Raw genomic sequence first — 18,864 nt, forward strand, 5'->3', positions numbered from 1 at the left:
TGCCATTCCTAATCCATGTTGTCATTTGCTTGTTATGTTTATTGGTCCACATTCTATGTTCACTAAGTCCTAGCACATCATAAATTAAGTTGATAGTTGAAATCCAGAGCATAAATCATACAAATACTTCTGATTCTATGGAGAATTATAAAGAAATATCAACTCTTAAATTTGATGGATAAATTGATAAGTTATTTTTTTTTTGGCCGAAATTGAGGTTGTATTTCTCACGATTTCTTACCAAGTCACTTTAAATTGGTCAAACTATATTTCTATACAACCCAAGATTTTTCAATAACTAATATGTCGTTATTTTAATATTGGTTAGGTTTGTCTAATTTTGAGCATCAGCTTAACAACGGGGATAACACAATTCGCATTGATAGCGAAGAAGAAAGTGAGTGCCAATGCAAGAGTAAGAGGGATGACGAACATAATGTCTCGGATGAATTTGTAAATGAAGAACTGGAGAAAAAATTGAGAAACCAAAGTTGTGCAATCAGAGAAAGAGGGTGCTTATGCTCATCAAGTCGGTTTCAGTGTTCGAAGAGGAAAACAATACTATTATACAGGGACAAAAAAAATCAGATCAAAATCATATTTTTGTTCTAAGAAAAGTCTTAAGCTTGATAAAGAAAATCAAAAAGTCACGACTGATCCTACTTATAATAGATTAGACACTAGAATTGATTGCAAGACCATGATCACTTTTGAGGTTGACAAAGATGGTCAGTAGAAAGTTACTAAATTTGTTAAGGAACATAATCATGGGATGGCAAAAGAGTTTGAAAAACATCTACTCAAGTCCTGAAGAGTAGTCACTGAGGATAAGGCTAATACAATGGCTCATATATTTGATTTTGGAATACCTATAACAGATGCATATTCATATTTGGCTAAAGAAAGTGGAGGTGCTACTAATGTTGTATTCTCGAAAAAGGAAGCTTTTAATTTCATATCCACTAAGCAAAATTCTATTATTGAGAAGAGAGATGCACAAAGTTTTGTGCATAATTTCAAGAGCAGAGTAAATACATCAGGGATGTTTTTTTGGGATGTAGAGTTAGGTGATGATCGACGAATGCTAAACTTTTTTTGGAGGGATAGGCGGTCGTGCATAAACTACGACTTCTTTGGGGATGTTGTGATTGTTTATACTACTTACTAAAAGAATATATTCAATCTGATTTGTGCACCATTCATCGGGATAAACCACCATTGGCAAACTATTATATTTGGATGTGTTTTTATATCCAATGAAAGTGCTGATTCTTAATTCATGGGGATGGAAGCTTTGCAGGACAAGGAGTTGTTTACGAGACCCTGCATCTCAGCGCTCTTCCTAATTACACTACTGGTGGAACCAAACCAAGTAGCGTTCACCACTGATCCCAAATCAGGAAGATCTTCTCAGTATTGTACTGATGTTGCTAAAGCCCTGAATGCTCCAATTTTCCATGTCAATGGCGATGATGTGGAGGCTGTGGTCCATGTCTGTGAGCTTGCAGCAGAGTAGCGTCAAACATTCAATTCTGATGTTGTGGTTGACATAGTTTGTTGTCGTCGATTTGGTCACAATGAGATTGATAAGCCATCTTTTACCCAGCCCCAAATGTATAAGGTCAGCTCTTTGCCTGTGTTTGTTCTTATGATTCATCTCACTAAATTCATGATGCAGGCCCTTTGAATTCACCTTCCTTTGGATAACTGCTTCTAAGTATCATCTTGTAACATTATTCATTGCTATTATACCAGTTGTTTCATGTGCTATCATGGGCTTTTCATGTTTTGTACGATTGAATGATACCAATAGGTAATCCGAAATCATCCTTCAGCTATGGAAATTTACCAAATGAAACTTGTAGAATCTGGTCAGGTGTCTAAGGAGGACATAGATAGGATAAACAATAAAGTTCTTTCAATTCTTAATGAAGAATTTGTGGCAAGCAAAGATTATGTCCCCCAAAGGAGGGACTGGCTTTCAGCCTACTGGACTGGGTTCAAGTCTCCTGAGCAGCTTTCACGTATCAGAAACACTGGGTATGATATCTGTTTTGAATATTGATCATAATTTTTGAATTTTTCATGTCTGAGGCTCATTTTAATAGTGGTCTACAGAGTCAAGCCTGTGGAAATATTGTTAGTATTCTCATGCAATCTACACATCCCAGATACACAGGGAATTCCGTAAGCCTCTTATTGTGATGTCTCCAAAGAACTTGCTTCGGCATAAAGACTGCAAGTCCAATCTTTCTGAGTTTGATGATGTCCAAGGCCATCCTGGTTTTGACAAACAAGGGACCAGGTTTAAGCGCCTCATAAAGGACCAGAATGAGCTTAAGGAAGTTGAGGAGGGCATCAGTCGTCTGATCCTTTGCTCAGGAAAGGTGTGTATTGGTTCTTTTCTCACCATAATGGTATCTCTTTAGCCATATGGTAGACTTTTCTAGGCCCTTATATGGTAGAATGCCATAACCTGATCCACTTGTCATTCTATGTCAGTGTGCATATCTATGAAGGGACACACAAATAATTGTTTAGAAGTTACAGTAGTATATTTAACGTCATTTTACTTGTCCGCTGTCTATTTTTGGGTGCATATCTATGTTAAGTCTTTCCTCTTCTTTTCAGAAACTTTTGGCATATGGTCTTAGTTTTTTTTTTTTAGTGTGTCCCGCAGGGAATGGATCCTGCAGACTATTCACCACCCTCAGTAACTTGCTGGCAGCAAGGTTCGAACCAGGGACTTGAAGCTCCATCTTCAGCAACCTCAACCACCAGACCAAGCACCTGAGGGGGGCATATGGTCTTAGTTTTATATACCATTCTGCAGGTTTATTATGAACTTGATGAAGAGAGGAGAAAAGTGAATAGGAAGGGTATTGCTATTTGTCGGGTGGAACAACTTTGTCCCTTCCCATATGACCTCATCCAACGTGAATTGAAGCGATATCCAAGTATGTGTTATGGAATTAACCTAATAATGAGAATTTTTATCATCTTCATAGGACTTTCTGCCTTTAATGGAAATTATGAGCGCTGTCTGTGTAGAACATTAAATAGGTTGCTTGTGGTATGGGCCATAAATATTGCTCTAATAGTGGGAAAAGCATGCCTTTGGGTGTGCAAATTAAGAAAAAAATTTATTTTTTTTCAATAAAACCAATGGAAGTAAAGTTTTATTTGTTTATTCGAAGTTAATATGGTGGAAGGTATTGGAAGATGTTGAATTTTAGTGATTTTATTTAGTAAATTTTTACTTTTGTGAGGGTAAAATTGGAAAAATAAAAAATCACAAAAAGTTTTAACACCAAAACCATGCTTCTGCTTCATGCCTTATGCCGAAAGATATGCCAGTAGAATACTACTTTGTTGTCCCATATAACTGGGGGACTTGCTAGTCTTTATATTATCTTTTCCATTCCTCCAAATAATCTTTTGCTTTCGACTTTAAGAAAACTTTCAGGCCTCCTTGTTTGACTCGGTATTTAGAGCAAGTAAAAGTTAAAATTTACATTCGTTAAAAAAAAAAAAAAAGATGGAAACGAGTAATGGGTTCACTTCTGTTTGGCTACTTTAAATTCATGTGAAAGCAGGAAACCTTTAGGACCTTGACTTCTTCCTTGATATTTATATGCCAAAAGAAGCATTGTACATGTAGAAGTTTAACTGAAGGATACCGAACATAACCAGGCATGGCTCAAAAAGCAGTAGCAGCCTAGCAGGTTTTGCATTTTGGAATAAAATTTGGCATGGGATAGCTCATTGGCTGACTGAAAAGATGTTGGATTTGAACCTCTCACATTAGTTTAATGAACTCACTGGAAATGAGTACCTTTTGGTTGATTATTAGAACTTGTTAAAGCTGACTTTCTGGAAGGTTAAAGTACAAGCATTTGATTGAATGAGCATATTTAATTGACTAGACTTTGGGCTTGCCAAATTATCTTTGAGACCTTCGGAGAGCTGCTAATCTGAAATCTCAAAAGTATGATATGGTTCTCTCTCTGCTGCTAGGGTTGTGACTCCTAACCTTACTGAACCTTAAAGTAGTGGAAATCTCGTGCAAAATTTGTTTTGAACTTATTTTGAAGGACAATTATGACGATGTTCTTTGTACTGCCTCTTTGACATTAGCTGTCTAGTGATTAATTTCAGATGCTGAGATTGTCTGGTGCCAGGAAGAGCCAATGAACATGGGTGCATACAATTATGTTGCACTTCGACTGGCTACTGCCATGAAAGCATTGGGAAGAGGAGATTTTGATGATATCCAGTACGTTGGACGTGCTCCATTAAGGGCGAGATTGCAAAGGATTTTGGTGGGAAATTTGTCAATTTGGTCCCTGAATTTTTAGGCTAAAGTCAATTTCATTCACTATGATTTTTTTCATTAATTTGGTCCTCAAATTATGTTTTTGATTCCAATGTAGGACTTTTACGACAGGTTATATTCTGCAGCTTAAAAGTTTAGAAACTTAGTATGAAGCAGGGAAGAGGGATGCATTGAATGGTATGGGAAAGGAAATGTAAGTAAGATATTCCAGATTCAGAGAAAAACTACAGCTTGATTTTAAAAAAAAAATTGTCCGAAGCTGATAGAAATCTGATGGGTAGATCGAGATCTTTGACGGGGGAAGAGGATGACGACAAGGATTGAGACATTATTGTAACATGCCAAATTGCTGTGGATTTGATAATTACTACCATATATAGCATATCCGATTAAATTGGTCGAAATATAATCAACCCTACACGCTTTGCAAAAGTTCAACTCAGAATGGGGGCGAAAAGGCAAAAGACCCGAGCTGTCTTTCCATTGTCATGCATAATAGGGAGCCTTTGTTTGTGTTTTACTTTGGGTAATTCTAAAATATTTTCAATATGCATAGGAATCAGCAATCTGGGTTTATAGCAGTGAAGGGATGAATCTGCAGTTATCTTGTTCTTTTTTGCACTTTGATGCAAATGGGAGCGGCTTCAGAATTGCTATTTGTGGAGGTTCATCATCACATGTCCACCTCCACTATTTGGTACTATTCATAGCTCTAACAACTGCATTTTTACTTTCTGTTTAGTGCCTTTCTTTTTCTTCTTTTACGAAAATTAAAAGGTCCACTCTCCAAATATCAGTTATGGCGTCAAAAGGAATTTTAAATTTCATCTCATGTGTGTGAAAAGCCTTTTTCTTGCAGGGTAGTAAATCTTGCTTTTGGAAATGTCCTCATCTGTTCATGATTTGTTGCGTTCTTGGTCTTTGTTGTTTATGCTATTTTTATGGTGTACACATGTTGCTAATTGTGTTATTAGTTCATGGTACGTCTTTTATTAATCAGTCTTCTGTTAGATTAATACCTTTTCCATAAAGAAGAAAAAGGGAAAAGAAATAAGGAGCAAAAGAAAATTATTTCAGGAGTTAAATCTCACGGACTGGAATAAAATCAACCTAAAATTGATTTAAGATATGCATGGTGGACTTTTAACAATTATGTTATGTTACCTTCAGCATAAGAAGAAGGTGAGTGGGTTAGACTCACTGAATAATTCTGATTTCGATTTCGCTAGGGTTTCTCTGAATCGTCGACTCCTCTTCAATATCTCTCCACGGTGTGCTTCTCTTTCCAAATTTCTCGAGTATTTACTCATTTCTATGTTCATTATTGTAGATTTGCATGCACAACACAAATTTATACGTGTATAAATTCATATTTAATCACTTCCCGGAAATTTTTAGAAATTTTCCTATTGTAATTTTTGTCCGATATGATCTGATTTGATCTTGAATTATTTGTTATTGTTGTCTGCTAATTGTTAACGTAATCGTGCTTTTTGTACTTAATTACTTTTTCCTTTCTATTGGTTCAATAGGTTTGGTTCGAAATTGAAAGATATGTTTTAGGTCTTAAATTTGGTTCACGACGTTTAAGTTTAGCTCCTAAACTTTGTGGAATAATCTCACCTGATTCCGAAATTTGAGTTGAGAGGAATGACATGGTTGAGAGCTGGGTCTAATGTGGCAAAACTTGCCATCAGAAGGACTAAGAAGCAAAGCCATACCACTTTTCCTCTCAATTATTAGTTTACCTCCCATGCGTCAAATTGTTACATCATTATTTTTTTGGTGAGCACATTTCTTAATCACTTTTTTATTTTAGGGCAATGGCTCTCAAACTATTACAAAATTAGGTTTGGACCCTTTAACTATTAATTTATATGTTTTAGCCCTCCAATTAATTAAAACCTATAATTTTAACCCTTCCATCAACTTGAACCATTATGTTTAACAAAAACAATATGACATGCGTAGCAGTGGCCCTCAAACTATTATAAAATTAATTTTTGACCCTTCAATTATTAACTGATAAATTTTACCCCTTTAACTAATTAAAATATATAATTTTAATCTTTCCATCAATTTGAATCGTTATGTCAAACAGAAACATCACCAAGTGCGTAATAAGTGCATAATCGATGGGTGTTTTGTCTTCACAGGACATATGATAGAGTAAAATTATTTTACCCCATTTGACTCATAAATTGATTTGCCAAATCTCCAATTGTTAAATTTGACCAAAATCAATTGAAGTTTTGGTTCACTTCAAAATTTGAACTTCCTAAATCTCTCAAATAATCAATTCTCTGGTGAGATTCCTTCAAACTTTACATCACTATATCTAAACATTCTTAATTTATCAAATACTCAGTTGGACGCATCCCAAATTCTTTATCAATAGATGTTTCTATTCGATATAACGACTCAACTTAACATAAAGGGTAGAATTATATGCTTTAATTAGTTGGAGGGTTAGAACTTATCAATTAATAATTGGAGGGTTAAAAGTTAAACTTTGTAATAGTTTGAGGGCCACTAGCATCTCATGAATCCTTTATCTTTGTTAAACATAATGGTTCAAGTTGACGGAAGGGTTAGAATTATATGTTTTAATTAGTTAGAGGGCTAAAACTTATCAGTTAATAGTTTGAGGATTAAAAGTTGAATTTCATAATAGTTTAAGGGTCACTAGGGCATTTTGCCCTTTATCTTATATTCATCAACTCTTTGCACTATTTTACTTTATATAAATCAAATCATCGCAGTATATATTTTTTTTTATAAAAACTGTAGCAAATAGAAATCCAAACAAGCTCTTAAACTTTCTCCTTGTTTCTCTCCTCTTTAGAACTACTAACTAGCCTAAAGCACTGCAAGAGAGACCAAATTAGGTGTGTCGATTTTTCCCGTACCCGCACACAAGTCGTCTGTCGTTTTCTCTTTGCACTCCGGGATGTTGAGCTTCCACGGTAAAATTAACAAAGCCAAAGCATGCAACTTTGCCAGTAGCTTCGACAAATCAGAGAAAGTAGAGTTTCAGGAAGTAAGAAATGGAAGTATATTTTGGTCAAGGAAATCTACTCTTGGTGTTAGGTATGTCCAATGTTGCTCCACCCATTGATTTGTGCAATTTGGCCCTCTATTTTTAGGCAATATAATCGTTGTTCATTTCACAAATCATAGAGTAGGTCTTCATAAATTGTTCATTTTGTTCATTTCACAATTTATTTTGTCCATTTTGATGCAAATTGTTCTATGTTAATGCAGTACTTGTCTATTTAGTTCTTATATCTCTGTCATTGATGAAATAAAATCCTACTAAAATGTGTTGTTTCAAACAGTGAGCACCAAATAATACAATTTATTCATGTGAACAAGTCAACTTTTATACATCAAAATGTTTATACTGAGGGTACAAAAGAGGCTTTATAAAGCCATTTGCCCTTTTCCTTTCAATATGCTACCATTACATCCAACTGAGTACCTATTCTTTAGTGATTTTCAACGATGCTACAAATTTGTAGCATGCCACCAGAATTATCTATTCTCCTAACAAACATTGCTAAGACAACTATTAGCCAAGACAACAATGCACATCGAATGAGTCGCTTATTGGCTGATTTGTACCTGGCAATTTCAGCTTCAAGTGGCTTCATTTTCCTCTCCAATTTCATAGCTTTTGCTTCCCACTTTCTTGCAGCTTTTTCAAATTCAGCTATTTTTTTCTCCATTCCATTGATCTTTCTGAGTAGATCCGGAATAATCATTGTAGATCGAGTGCACATTTCATCATCTATCCAAGCCCAATAACCACATCCATCCTTCAAAAATAAACAAATTCATTATGTTTCTTACACAATAATAAATTAAGTATCTAAAAAGATGTTACAAACCTCCCCCAATGCGCATTTGGCAAATCTTCTTCCCGGATTTTGTGCAGTCCATGAAGTTATCATTACTATTTCATCCCACAAACAGAAGTAGGCAAAATGGGTGGCATCGATGTAGGCGGCATGGATCTTGCTGGTACAGCTCTTGGTGGCGTTAATCTTGGTCCTACTTCCTCTAATCCAAGCTGGGCTTCTTCCATTTCCTTCTCTTGTAATTTTCGGGTAAGTAATTTTAGCTTTATACAACAAGAAGAAGAAAATATATTTTCAACTTCCTAAATTGACCCTGCTTTTTGTATTGAAAATCGTGCAAATGGACAGATCAGCGAAATTAACGACTAAATCTAGCAGAATGGTCTCGCGTCTTGCTTTTATATATTTGAGTGGCCAAAATTAGATTTTTAAAAGTTGAGTGACCAAAACTCGACGTTTGCAAAAGTTTAGTGGCCAAGTAGATAATTTGCTCTTAAAAATATAAAAAAGTAAATTAAAAATATATTTATGATATAAATAAAATATTATTTAAAATAATGAGATATCCATACACAGTCAAAAAGCATGTCACCCAATTCCAAATCCAAGCCGGGTTAGGAGAATTTATTAACTAGAGTCCCGGTACATATATTGTGTCAGTCACGGACAATCCACAGCTAGTTGTGAGGATAGGACAATCAATGACAGTAGTGCCTGTTCGATCAAAACAAACTATCATCTCGACTAACATATCAAATCCTCTGTATGGTTGGCATCGTAACTCCGGAAGGAAACCAGTAAATTGACTGATGGAGTGGTTAACCTGTGCAATGATTGGATACGCTGTGTGTATGTTCCTTTTAAGTGCGGTGCTGACATCATAGCCACCCATGAGATTTTCAGCAAGTTGGAAATAATCGCTTTGGCTGAAGCGATTTTGAGAACAAGTACCATGCTTATACCATTCATAGGCCCACCACCCTTGATCTTTTAAACTTGGACGACGTGGCAATTTGTAATTCCACCACCAATAATCCCTTCTATCAACTTCTCGTTGTGTCTGAACACACAAAAGTCTCCGTAAACCAAACTATATAGTATATACGAAAAACAGAAACATATGCAAAACTAATACACGTTTTCATTTTAAGATTATCCCTATTAAAAGATTTAGATATCACGCTAATTTTTCTTTCAAGTTTGCATGCCTGTCTTGGTTTCCATTGAGGAATAAACCAAGTAACTGGAATATCCTTCTGAAAATCTCATAAAGATTCATTATAATTCCATAAAGAATAGGCATCTTTGACAATTAGTGTGCAATAGGACAATTTTCCTCGATATAATACCCCTGATTACATAGCTTTTTTTCACAAACTCAGATTTTTGTTGTGCTGTCAAATTTTAATTGAACTGAAAGTTGGAAAGGAAGGAAGACAGTGGAAATAAACACCTTCATACAAAAATGAAAAGGAGGAAAAAATGGAAAAGTAAACATATGCTTGGGAAAAGGAAGACGAAAGAAAGGATACAAAATGAGAAAAGAGGAGATGATGTAATATAGTTCTAAGGAACAAGGTTGTAATTGTGAATTCGAATATAAGGGTTTCTGGACGGGAATAAGGGATTAATTATAAAAGCTATCCCTAAGGTTTAACTAATTTTACACTTTAACTTTTAACGTTATGTTTTTTTCACTTTACCCTCTAAATTATTAGTCAACTCTACTATTGTGTAACGAAAATGTCAAAAAGACGTTGATATCCCTAAGGGCCCCTTAAGATATAGCTATTTTGCACTTTATTTGCTAATATCATTTTTCTCTTAATTTGTCTATTTGATCCTAAAATCATTAGTAAACTCTAATATTTTGTACCACTCAACATAAAATTTTTAGATGCAATAAAAAAAATTTTAGAAAAATTTAGCAATCCAAATAAATTTTAATAGCATTTAAGTACGGCATATTAGAAAAAAAAACTTTGGAAACTAACTTTGAACTCCAAATCAACCATGGTTCTTTTTTTTAGTATGACCAACAAAAAAAACTTAGCTGTATAAAAAAAATCTAGCTACAACAAGGAAAACTTAACCATATGCACATTCTCAAAGAGAAACTGACAATATCCTGGTCAGTTTTAGACTTTCAAAAATATTTTCACTTTTTCACTTTTTAATAATAATTTTTGTTTGTTTTTAACCACTATTAAGTCAAATTAGCAAGATATTTTCCTTAATTTAAAAAAATGCAATTATGGAATGAAATTTAGGTAGGACCATATATATAAAAATATTATTATATTAGGAATATTAATTTTTTAGGTATTAATTGTTCTGAATGTTATCAAATATTGGAATTCACTAATGCTTTTAGTAACAATATAAACAAATTGGTAAAAAATGATGTTAAGGGATAAAGCACAAAACAAGCTATACTTTAAGAAAATTTACCATAATTAACTCTTAGGGGTATAAATATTTTTTTGACATCGCCATTACTCAATGTTAGTGTTGGCTAATGGTTTAAAGCATAAGTAAAAAAATAATAATAACGTTAAGAGACAAAGTGCAAAAGTGGCTATACTTTAGGGGGAGATTTTGCGATTAACTCGCAATAAAATAGAGACACTCCCAGCGTACGTAATAGATGGCCTTGAAGAAAGTCAGGAGAGAACGAATGGCTAAGACATTCGAGGGTAGAAAGCGAAAATTGAGCAACTAGTTTTTTGTTCTTTTTTGGTTATCTCACAATTGAACTGAATTAGCAATTTGGTTTGAAACTTTTTGCACACCCATGGAATAATTCCAGTTACAAGATCGAATTGTTGAACAGTCATCAAGTATTCCTTGCAAGAGTTCGGAAGCTAGGATTTCGCGGTCTTATACTGGCCAACCTTTGTCATGCTTCGAGTGATGATAATTAGGGATGATAACAGAGGCCGGGGAATAATGCGGCAGGAGGTGAGGGCGGGGGTGGAGGGGATTTTTCTTTCCACGTTTTAAATTGGGGAGGGGATTTGTGTGTAGAGACAAGGTCGGATATCGTACCCCATTCTGTACTATTAAAATAAATCTTAAAAACACTAAATATCTATATATAGTTCTATAAATATATACATATACATATGCATATTACAACTATACATCAACAATATATGTATATATATTAATAATTTGAAAATTAAAAATATCATAATTTATATGATAAAATGATTATTTGGTTATTTCTAGTTAATTGAATATTTTAACATATTGTAAGTTGTTTATAAAAAATAAAAATAAATATGACGATATGAGTTTAGTTTTGCTATTAATTATGGAAAAATGAATTTAAAATATCAAAATAATTTTTAACCTTGATTGAATATTAAATATTTAGCTAAGGATATAAAAATAATTTATAGAATTTGTAATTGATGTTTTATGCGTAGAAAAATAACATCAAAATAAAATATAAAAATTATAATTAGTAAATAGTAGGAGCGGGGGTAAGAGGTAGGGTGAGGTGGGGACAGAAAGGGAAGCAGATGAGAGTGGGGGAGGGCGGGGGCAGAGAAGCATTTAGAACACGCGCAGGGACGGCAGGGTTTCCCTCCCCCAAACTCACCTCATTGTCATTTTTTGACATTGATGAATTAACACAAGGTTTTGAATAATGCACAGTTTCTTTTGTATCTAGAATAGCTGATGTAACAAGTCATATGTTAGTACATTTTGTAATAGAATAGATAAATGATTTTTCAATTTGGTTAATAGAAGCAGTTAGGAAGGATGAGAGTGTCATTGCCTTTTTTATAATTAACTCTTGTATTTTTAAGTATTAAAATATATCTATATATATATATATAATGATATTGCTGTCTTTTGAAAAAAAGAAAAAAGATTATCCGATCATATGTAGCTGTTTATTATGCAAGGTAACCACGTAGATTTTCATAGAGCCATGTTTTAATTTAATTTAATTTTGTTTATCATTATTATTTTTATTATTTTTATTCTCCTCCCTCTCTAACGGTCCCATCAAAACTGTTAACTCGCCGGCGGTTGACTTCCTTTTAATCCTTACAAGTCAGAGTGTCAGAAAAACTGAAATACATTCCTTAAGAGGCAGCAAATTATTTAACCAACAGAGTCCAAATGCCAAAAATTACAACTATAAGCGAACAATTCAAGCAAAAACAAAGAAAAAAAACCTGAACTCCATCCATAATGAGATTCACTGGCCAAAGTAATAACAGAACGAGTCAACCTTTTTAACCCAAACATCAGTTTATTCAGCAATCACAGAGGGGTCAAGTACTTACTTTTGACAAATTCTTAACTCATTAATGATAATCCGAAACAGATAAAGGTCTTGATTCCGATTTTAAACTTTTCCTTGAAAGTTTCCAAATTAATACGTGTGCCTGTTTCAGTGTTTCTAGTTTTTCCTTTTGGGTTACACTGGGTTGACTGGTTTTGATGAAGGTTGGGACGGGAAGAAAGGAGTGTAGGGACTGGTTGTTGAAGAAAGGAGTTTTCAGGACTCTGAATAGATTGATAGACCTTTCAAGGAAAGGCCCCAGTATGGAAGGAGGAGGAAGCAGTAGTCGTTTCACGGTGGCGGAAGAGAATCGCTTCAGATCCTATGTCTATTTTTTCCTGTCCATTCGATGTCTAAGATGCTGCGCAGTTTCTTATCAAACAAACTGATAACCTAACTTCCAAATTTAAAGAAAGCTTTTCAGGTGACCATACACAACCATAGACACTTCGCCATTTTCTATAAACTAGTATAAGACAAAATCAAGAAGCTAATTACTAACTATTAGAAGCCATCATCATCATAAGTCCGTGCCTTCAAGTCCTTACCTATTCTTTTGTCCATATTTCGAAACCCCTTCTCTATCAATTCCACAACAAAAGAAAGGTACGAAGTTGACACCATATATTGATTTGGACTAATTCTACTTTGCACCACCAAATTTATATCACCTTTTCACTTTAGATCCTAAATTTTACTTTTGAACACTTTTTAAACTCTTAATTTTGAACACTTTGCATCCTGAATTTTGAATTTTGTCTTATTTAAGTTCAATTAATGATTATATTTGTAAAATTAACGAGGTAAAGGGAGGTGAAAATTAATAACAACGTATCATTTTATTCTAACTACTATCCTTTACCTCTTTTTTTGTGATAAGTGGGAGGTTTTGAACCAAAACCTCTTAATTACTTACATTTCTTTTCATTTTACTACCCAACCCAACCCTCCTCTTAATCCTTTAGCTTTTTTGACCACTTTTAGAACATCATCATTGATTTATATAGTTACAATTACTAATATTATTAGCAAAATTAACGAGATAAAATATGATGTTAATTAATGATAATTTATTATTTTATTTTTGCTATGATATTTTGGCACATTTTGACCACTTTCGGCACACTATCATTGATCTGTTGAGTTTTCTATGTCATTAATTTTGCTAAAGTTGTCATTGACTAGACTTAAATGAGACAAATTTGAAAATTTAGGGTGTAAAGTATCCAAAATTAAGAATTTAGGGTGCAAATCCTCCAAAATTGAAACTTAAGGTGCAAAGTAAAAATTGGATATAAGTTTGAAAATGCAATGTGGAGTTTGTCGTATCGATTTTCTTTCTATATTCCTTTACGCCCTACTACTAGTTTTACAAGTCTAATTGGAAGATAAAAAGGATGCTTAAACATTTTTTTTAAACAATCAAATACATTTTGGACAAAAAATGGTTAATTAATGGAAAAAAAAAATGCTTTGTCCAAATACTCTGTCCAACTCTAAACGGTGAGATTTTCTTCACTGAAAAGCACCTTAGAGATTCATCATTCTTGCCAGTGGACTTCGCACGATTATTTCCTTATTACTACAAGTTTTAGTTTTAAAAAAATACCAAAATCATCTTTTGTACACCTTCCATCTTGTTAATCTCTTGAAACAAATTTAAATATTTTTCTATGCAAACCAAAATTTTTTTCTTGATACTCCAATTTGAGGCAAAATCTACTGCCTCTTTCTCTCAAAATAAAAAAAATAAAAAATTACTAAATGGGAAAATGAAAAAAAATCGCAATTGGAGGGGCTGATCCTAAAGGGCCCCAAATTGTCTTTGACATTATGATTTTAGAATGTTTTGGGCTCAAAAAAAATAAAAATTAGAAATAGGTCTTATAGTGCTTTTTGATTCTAATTATGGGCATATTTTATGCAAACAAAAATATTCTCAAAATTTTTAGATAATTATTAAAAAACCTAAATTCTATCTACGCATCATATAAAGTGTAATCGAGTCATTATTAGTCAAAATGAGCTTTTGCAGCTTTTTTTTTTTTTTTTTGAGAATTCCATTCATCCATTTGAATATCCATTTTTAAATAGCAGATGAGAACACTTATTTTGAGAAAATTGATTCTATAAAATCAATTTTTATAAAATCCTAAACAATTGAGAATAGGCCATAGTGGCAATAAGATTTGCTCTGCCATTTAGCTAATGAGTTCAATTGAATTTTCAAATCTTATATATGAAAACAATGAATTATTTCTAATTGGTTAATATATAACATAACATTACCAAGATAGCAGTTACCTGTTGAGTTGAAACGAGCAGCCTTTTTGTTTTTGGGTACCGACTTTTTATTTAACAAAGGAAAATTTTTGTTACACAAGTTTGAAGGATACGAGTTTTTACGCTGCTAACTCGTGAAGCTTGCGATTCAAGGTTCAAACTCATTCCATGCGTGTTAGTTGAACTGCTTTTTGTGCAAAAAGTTCAAACTAACAGTATGTATATTCACGGATAAACTTTAGATCATCAAACTCCAAGTAATTCTGATTTCTCAGAGAGAATACATACCAGTTGTTCCTGATACATAGTTTGGCGATCCTTTATTTTTGTCTTTTGCTCTGTGCTCTAATCTCATATCATCTGCCCCCATATTAGGCAAAGAATAGGGAGACTCTCTTATCTCACTGTTACGTGTACCAGGACTCGATGAAATTTAAATTGATGTTCTTGTAGTTCATTGCCAGTTTCATGATATTTATTGGAGCTCCCCGCTTCCCTCCCCCAACTTCTATTATGGCTATTCATTTGCTAGTTGGTTGGGGATGGAAGGCTAGAACTTTATAACAAATAAAATGTTTGCATTTTGTGTTATGTAGTTTTAATTCATATCATATCTGTTGCCAGATATCAGGCTAGTAGGAAGGGTGTCATACAGGCTCCATAATTATAAAATGTCATATTACCACATTAAAAGTGTCTTGTTAGATATAAACCTTAAGAGTCTAGAGTTCTTTGTTTTCATTTTCAAAATCCTTACTTTGTTCAAAACAAGCTCGTTATGGCCAAGATTAATGTTTAACTACATGTATGTGAACTTTATTTTGCCCAAGAAAATTCCGAGTCTTATGCGTTGATGGCTCTTTCTTATTTCATTGCTTTGTGTTCAACTTCTGCTATTGACCTTGTTCTGGTAGGCGAACACCTACTTGCATTAGAACATTCTCCCTCTGAGTCTCTGACTTAATTTGAGTTTCATTAAGGAACATTATGCCTATGTTTGTTCCATTGTTCAGAAAACTGTTACTAACAGAGCTATGTTGGAAATACTTGGACAGGAATGCGGCGCAATCCGGAGAATTGGACTCTTGCAATGGATTGGGGTTTACTCCCAAAAATTTTAATTAGTTAGGCATGCCTCGCCTATGTAGATGTTCTTATCTTATGTAAATAGTTCGGTTTTTCTTTCCTTTTGTACTGCTGGTGATATCCCTTGTGTGTCTACAGCTTTTTCCTATCATTAATGAAAATGCTTACTTTGTCTTTAAAACAAATGTATGCTGCTAATTGTTGATTTCGGGTAGTCTAATTAAGAAACACCGAAAAGCGTATGGAAACAAAAAGGTAAGGCTGAAAAATTTTCAGATTATACAGAAGGGTAAAACTGAGTAATGTTGGCATACTAGAAAATATATAAAAACACAAAACACTTGCTTACCCCGAGGTTGATATATGCATTATTTGGATTGTTTGCACAATAAAATAGTGGCACCGTCCAGTTATCAGGCCAAACCCCATGAAGTGTTGCCCGTGCTACGGGTGTCGGTCGAAAGCACCGTTTTCGTCCTATGTGGAGGCAAATTGAATCGCTCCAAAGTTGTACTAATCTGAGAAAATCATACTCGCCCCCCACTCTTTGGGGAGAATGTACAATAGCTATGAATGCAACAACGAATGAAAGCAGCCCCATGAGGGTAAGCAATGATGCAAAGAAATAGAAGGAGAGTGGATGAGAGAAAAGAAAAAACAGTGCCATACTAATATATTCACGGTAAGTTGATGGCAAGTAAGACGTGTGATTTGTGTTGTATTCACTTTTAATTGAAATGACATGTTTGGGGCTGTGTGTGGCATGTTGTGGTCACATGGTGCTAGAAGAGGTGATGTTTGGAACACTAGTGTGGGTATATGTGTGATATGTTGTAGTTGAATGCTTTAGAAGGAGTGATATGTTGGGGACGTCTTGTGATATGTTTGTAACAATATGTGACATGTTGAGTGCTCTTAGAAGATGTTTGGGGAATGTGTGTGATATGTTGTTAAATACTTTTGCAAGTGGTATGTTTGAGCACTGTGTATGGTATGTTTTGGAAGGTGTAGTTCTACGTTAAAGTTGAACACCGCCAGAACTCTAATGCCACTTATATTGACATGGCGGTCGTTATTTCAAGGTATCTCAATCGTATACCTATTTTCCTTTCATCTAAAACGATCATAGATTCATTAACAACTTGGTATTCGTCATTATTTTGGAAGAGAGTTATTATTCAAGATAGAAAAACTTAACATTAGAGTAAATAAGGATTCTGAATTTTGAATAACCAGAAGTTTGAGGATCTGAGCTATCAACTTTTGCTTAATTATACCGATATTGATGCAACTAGATTAGGGTTTTTATTCGTTTCCAAGGTGCTACCTGTGAAAGAAATAGAAGAAAGCATTATCCAGAAACCAATGAAGCACAGGAGAAAGTGCCATGTTAAGACTGCTCTCACTCGGAAGCATAGTTATTAAATCCGATCCGACCCGACGGTTCAACCGATCAACCTGGTGAATCAGCCATGAAATCGTGTTGGATTTGTAATTGGATCGTTTGTGCAAGAAGTCCATTGACTTTTCAATGGACTGGCGGTTCAACCGGTCAACTCGGTTGAATCAGACGATTTTGTAAGGAACCTGGTTTTGGGTTAAAATTATTAGAAAATGTTCCAATACTGATTCGAACCTCGAACCTCAAGTATAAAAATTCGGATCGACCCAACGGTTCAACCGGTCAACCTGGTAAGGGTTCTTAAGAAGGAACCCTAATTGAGAAGGGTTCTAACAATTGACCGGTCAATCTGGTAAGGGTTCTAACAAGTTGACCGGTCAATCAGAAACGGCTAATATTAATGAGCAACTAATTGAGAAGGAAATTGGTAAGGGTTCTTTTTTTGGAGTTTTCAACTAGTGACTTGGTTGTGATTTCTATAGTAAATTTCGAGGAAGGAATAGAAAATGTGATGAGATCATCTTAAATTGTCAATTGCTAGATAATACGAAGATTGAAACTCATGAAATTTGTATACGAGAAAATGTTGATATTGAATCCAAGACCTGCAACTGATGAAGGGAAAGATTAATGTTCTGAACCTTTTGAGGTATGTTATAAATTGGAAAGGAAAAGATTGCAAGATGAAGTAGATAAGTGTAGTATATTACAACAATGGACTATTGTTGAAAAAAAAATCACAAACGGGTTGAATAACTCAAATCATTGTTGTTTTTAGGAGGTCTTAAATTGACTGTGTCTCGTATAATTTGTGCCTTGAAGAAAGAAACCATCAAATTTGTGTTACAATTTTTGAAGCCAAGAGACATTATGAAGGTTCTTGCAAGTGCTGTACTCCAAGGGTATTTTGTTGAAATTGTCATTGAGAAGTTTAAATCTGTGGTTAAGCTTTGGGCTATATCAAAGATGGCACTAGTATTGGAGAAAACAACATATTCTCGCACCAAAATTTATCAAGCAAGATTCTTCTAGTTGCATGTTGGGATATGAATATCATGATTCTTTATAAGCCCTTTGGAACATCTAGAAACAATTTGAGCCTTTTCTGTGTTGAGAACTTTTATGGGGGTGTTAGTTGATTTTGGAAGTACAGGAAACTTGCTGTTCAATTTTGGAAGTGAAGAAAGAACAGTGATGCAATTTTCTCAACTGTGTTTTCCGAAAACTTTGCTAATCTTACCTAAGTCTTCGAGCAACTTTTCACGGAGTAGAAATGGTAAATTTAAGAATGGGGTATCGAAGTTACACTGTTGAAGATGCATGTATTCCTGTATAAGTGGGATCAAGAGATTAATAGCAGGCATGTAGTAGAGGTGAGATGCCATATTACAATATTTCAGTTGAGGTTGAATCTTATGGAGGTATTGGATTTTGAACTCGTAGAAGCTATAATGAGCCATGTTCCAAGGAATCTGTGCAATTTTGCCACTTGAATGTATTGGATAATGGAAATGTTTCTAGTAAAATTTGACCAAAAGGGAGTTGGCTTGTTCTTGAGTTAAGCAGTAAGATTGGAAAAATCGAATAGTTCTAA

The 18,864-nt window shown here is 34.2% G+C and overlaps 2 pseudogenes; one reads left to right on the plus strand and one right to left on the minus strand.

The window, feature by feature from the left end:
* Positions 1 to 841: 841 nt before the first annotated feature.
* On the plus strand, positions 842 to 5,078 carry LOC113782594 (annotated as a pseudogene).
* Positions 5,079 to 7,824: 2,746 nt separating this feature from the next.
* On the minus strand, positions 7,825 to 16,469 carry LOC113782595 (annotated as a pseudogene).
* Between the last annotated feature and the right edge of the window lie 2,395 nt (positions 16,470 to 18,864).

Source organism: Coffea eugenioides, chromosome 9, assembly GCF_003713205.1.
Source record: "Coffea eugenioides isolate CCC68of chromosome 9, Ceug_1.0, whole genome shotgun sequence".
In the NCBI taxonomy this organism is placed as follows: Eukaryota; Viridiplantae; Streptophyta; class Magnoliopsida; order Gentianales; family Rubiaceae; genus Coffea; species Coffea eugenioides.